Source organism: Montipora capricornis, chromosome 3 (assembly GCF_036669925.1).
Source record: "Montipora capricornis isolate CH-2021 chromosome 3, ASM3666992v2, whole genome shotgun sequence".
Taxonomy (NCBI): domain Eukaryota; kingdom Metazoa; phylum Cnidaria; class Anthozoa; order Scleractinia; family Acroporidae; genus Montipora; species Montipora capricornis.
Window position 1 is genome coordinate 12438178 of NC_090885.1, and position 5000 is coordinate 12443177.

General features: G+C 37.5%; 1 protein-coding gene across 3 annotated transcripts in view; it reads left to right on the forward strand.

Annotated features, from left to right (window-relative positions):
- The window catches only part of LOC138041126 (putative L-amino-acid oxidase YobN), a 37743-nt gene that overhangs the window by 1097 nt on the left and 31646 nt on the right, over positions 1-5000 (forward strand). Inside the window, exon 1 of one of the 3 annotated variants that reach the window (XM_068886897.1) lies at positions 3585-3615. The exons of the other annotated variants lie outside the window; for them this stretch is intronic. The gene's annotated coding sequence lies outside the window, so the exon portion shown is untranslated. Of the gene's footprint in view, positions 1-3584; positions 3616-5000 lie in introns of those variants that run through there. 3 annotated transcript variants of the gene reach the window in all.

Below are 5000 nucleotides of genomic sequence, written 5' to 3' on the forward strand. Positions count from 1 at the left end.
AAAGGGTGCCAAAGCAAAGCCCGGTTGTACTTAGAGAGACCCACACGTCAAGCACAAAGAGCCTATCTTCAAGTAAACTGGATTAGGTAAACCAATTTGATCCTCGTTGCATAGCAGTACAAAAGCCGTTAACGCGGAACACGTGATCTGTCAAAGTGGAAGAATGTTCCGCCCACATCATAATTTTAAGACTCTTGAGAGGAAGTCGACAAGCGCCATTAATTAAGACCGTAGTTCATTCATTTAAAACCAAAGCAGCCAAAAATCCCGGAGCAAAGGAAAAAGGTAGGTTCTTAGTACAGGATAGTATTCTGGTTTATCGCACACTCTTTGTTTAGTGATCAATTCTTGGTCCAATTCTTGATCCAATCAAAAGAAGAGAAAGTGAATGAATCACATCTCCTGGGCCTGCGCGCACTTGTAAAAGAATAAAAAAAACAAATACAATTTTAAAACAAGACTCTTTTTGATAAACAAACCTTGAACCTTCGAACCGACTTCATTACTATAGGCGACTTTTAGAACGAGTCAGAATAGCTATGCAAATAAGCGACGGGGCACTTAGCAGATAAACTAGACTTTTTCTATTATTTTACTTTTTTGCACGTACTTTTAGTAAAACAAAGTTTAATCTTACTGATATTAGTCTTTAAAAATATGTATTTGTGAAAAGGCAATCGTTGTGTTATTGTAATAGGAAGACGTGGCCACTAACTGTAAAACCGCAGCTGACAACACAGACTCTTCATGCACCTCGAACCACTGAGAGCCTGTTCGCAGGCTAGTGTTCGTTGAATAAAAGTGCTAATTATCATTCGACAATTGTTGCAAGAAAGAAAACCAGGATTTCTTTTCCTTTCTTCCAACCACTTTAAGTTGGAAATCGACAGATTATTGTTTTTACACACAGTAGTGACCTCTTTACAGACACCCATTGAATTAATAGAACCTTCTACCTGTTGGAATTTGTCACCTTAATTAATGGCTTGAGATTGATGGCACAAAAGCAACTTTAAATGCTTAACGTATTCAAGCGGTGAAAAGAAAAACGAAAAGATACAATGGGTGTTGGCCCCTCTAAAAATAACTTTATAAACCAAAAAGGAAAGGGTGCCAAAGCAAAGCCCTGTTGTACTTAGAGAGACCCACACGTCAAGCACAAAGAGCCTATCTTCAAGTAAGCTGGATTAGGTAAATCAATTTGATCCTCGTTGCATAGCAGTAAAAAAGCCCTTAACGCGGAACACGTGATCTGTCAAAGTGGAAGAATGTTCCGCCCACATCATAATTTAAAGACTCTTGAGAGGAAGTCGACAAGCGCCATTAATTAAGACCGTAGTTCATTCATTTAAAACCAAAGCAGCCAAAAATCCCGGAGCAAAGGAAAAAGGTAGGTTCTTAGTACAGGATAGTATTCTGGTTTATCGCACCCTCTTTGTTTAGTGATCAATTCTTGGTCCAATTCTTGATCCAATCAAAAGAAGAGAAAGTGAATGAATCACATCTCCTGGGCCTGCGCGCACTTGTAAAAAAATTAAAAAAACAAATTCAATTTTAAAACATGACTCTTTTTGATAAAAAAACCTTGAACCTTCGAACCGACTTCATTACTATAGGCCACTTTTGGAACGAGTCAGAATAGCTATGCAAATAAGTGACGGGGCATATAGGAAATAACCCAGACTTTTCTATTATTGTACTTTTTTGTCCGTACTTTTAGTAAAACAAAGTTTATTCTCACTGATATTAGTCTTTAAAAATATGTATTTGTGAAAGGGCAATCGTTGTGTTATTGTAATAGGAAGACGTGGCCACTAACTGTGAAACCGCACCTGACAACACAGGCTCTTCATGTACCTCGAACCACTAAAAACCTGCTTGCAGGCTAGGTTAAGTGTTCGTTGAATAAAAGTGCCGTTTATTATTCGACAATTGTCACAAAAAAACCCCCTAAAAAACCGGGATTTGTTTTCCTTCCTTCCAACCGCTTTAACTTGGAAATCGACAGATTATTATTTTTACACACAGTAGTGACCTCTTTACTGACACCCATTGAATTAATAGATCCGTGTACGTGTTGGAATTTGTCACCACAATGGCTTGAGATTAATGGCACACTGGCAACTTTGAATGCTTAACATATTCAAGCAATGAAAAGAAAAACGAAAAGATACAATGGGTGTTGGCCCCCTAAAATAACTCTATAAACCAAAAAGGAAAGGGTGCCAAAGCAAAGCCCGGTTGTACTTAAAGAGACCCACACGTCAAGCACAAAGAGCCTATCTTCAAGTAAACTGGATTAGGTAAATCAATTTGATCCTCGTTGCATAGCAGTAAAAAAGCCCTTAACGCGGAACACGTGATCTGTCAAAGTGGAAGAATGTTCCGCCCACATCATAATTTAAAGACTCTTGAGAGGAAGTCGACAAGCGCCATTAATTAAGACCGTAGTTCATTCATTTAAAACCAAAGCAGCCAAAAATCCCGGAGCAAAGGAAAAAGGTAGGTTCTTAGTACAGGATAGTATTCTGGTTTATCGCACACTCTTTGTTTTAATTAGTGATCAATTCTTGGTCCAATTCTTGATCCAATCAAAAGAAGAGAAAGTGAATGAATCACATCTCCTGGGCTTGCGCGCACTTGTAAAAGAATAATATAAAAACAAATTCAATTTTAAAACATGACTCTTTTTGATAAAAAAACCTTGAACCTTCGAACCGACTTCATTACTATAGGCGACTTTTAGAACGAGTCAGAATAGCTATGCAAATAAGTGACGGGGCATTTAGCAGATAAGCTAGATTTTTTCTATTATTTTACTTTTTTGTCCCTACTTTTATTAAAACAAAGTTTATTCTCACTGACATTAGTCTTTAAAAATATGTATTTGTGAAAAGGTAATCGTTGTGTTATTGTAATAGGAAGACGTGGCCACTAACTGTAAACCGGCCGCAGCAGACAACACAGACTCTTTATGCGCCTCGAACCCGGCACCGAGAGCCTATTCGCAAGATAGTGTTCGTTGAATAAAAGTGCCAATTATATTCGACAATTGTTGCAAAAAAAAAGAACAGGATTTGTTTTCCTTTCTTCCAAGCGCTTTAAAATGGAAATCGACGGATTATTGTTTTTACTCACAGTAGTGACCTCTTTACAGACACCCATTGAATTAATAGATCCGTCTATCTGTTGGAATTTGTCACCACAATGGTTTGAGATTGATGGCACAAAGCAACTTTGAATGCTTAACGTATTCAAGCGATGAAAAGAAAAACGAAAACATACAATGAGTTTTGTCTCCTTTAAAGATAACTTTATAAACCAAAAAGGAAAGGGTGCCAAAGCTAAGCCCTGTTGTACTTAGAGAGACCCACACGTCAAGCACAAAGAGCCTATCTGCAAGTAAGCTGGATTAGGTAAATCAATTTGATCCTTGTTGCATAGCAGTACAAAAGCCCTTAACGCTGAACACGTGATCTGTCAAAGTGGAAGAATGTTCCGCCCACATCATAATTTAAAGACTCTTGAGAGGAAGTCGACAAGCGCCATTAATTAAGACCGTAGTTCATTCATTTAAAACCAAAGCAGCCAAAAATACCGGAGCAAAGGAAAAGGGTAGGTTCTTAGAACAGGATAGTATAATTCTGGTTTATCGCACACTCTTTGTTTAGTGATCAATTCTTGGTCCAATTCTTGATCCAATCAAAAGAAGAGAAAGTGAATGAATCACATCTCCTGGGCCTGCGCGCACTTGTAAAAGAATAAAAAAAACAAATTCAATTTTAAAACATAACTCTTTTTGATAAAAAAACCTTGAAGCTTTGAACTGACTTCATTACTATAGGCGACTTTTGGAACGAGTCACAATAGCTATGCAAATAAGTGACGGGGCATTTAGCAGATAAGCTAGACTTTTTCTATTATTTTACTTTTTTGCCCGTACTTTTAGTAAAACAAAGTTTATTCTCACTGATATTAGTCTTTCAAAAATATGTATTTGTGAAAAGGCAATCGTTGTGTTATTGTAACAGGAAGACGTGGCCACTAACTGTAAAACCGCAGATGACAACACAGACTCTTCATGCACCTCGAACCACTGAGAGCCTGTTTGCAGGATAGTGTACGTTGAATAAAAGTGCTAATTATCATTCGACAATTGTTGCAAAAAAAAAACAACAACCAGGATTTGTTTTCCTTTCTTCCAACCTCTTTAAGTTGGAAATCGACAGATTATTGTTTTTACACACAGTAGTGACCTCTTTACAGACACCCATTGAATTAATAGAACCTTCTACCTGTTGGAATTTGTCACCTTAATGGCTTGAGAGTGATGGCACAAAAGCAACTTTGAATGCTTAACGTATATATAGGCGATGAAAAGAAAAACGAAAAGATACAATGGGTGTTGGCCTCTCTAAAAATAACTCTATAAACCAAAAAGGAAATGGTGCCAAAGCAAAGCCCGGTTGTACTTAGAGAGACCCACACGTCAAGCACAAAGAGCCTATCTTCAAGTAAGCTGGATTAGGTAAATCAATTTGATTCTCGTTGCATAGCAGTACAAAAGCCGTTAACGCGGAACACGTGATCTGTCAAAGTGGAAGAATGTTCCGCCCACATCATAGTTTAAAGACTCTTGAGAGGAAGTCGAGAAGCGCCATTAATTAAGACCGTAGTTCATTCATTTAAAACCAAAGCAGCCAAAAATCCCGGAGCAAAGGAAAAAGGTAGGTTCTTAGTACAGGATAGTATTCTGGTTTATCGCACTCTCTTTGTTTAGTGATAAAAAAACCTTGAACCTTTGAACCGACTTCATTACTATAGGCGACTTTTGGAACGAGTCAGAATAGCTATGCAAATAAGTGACGGGGCATTTAGCAGATAAGCTAGACTTTTCTATTATATTACTTTTTTGTCCGTACTTTTATTAAAACAAAGTTTATTCTCACTGATATTAGTCTTTAAAAATATGTATTTGTGAAAGGGCAATCGTTGTGTCA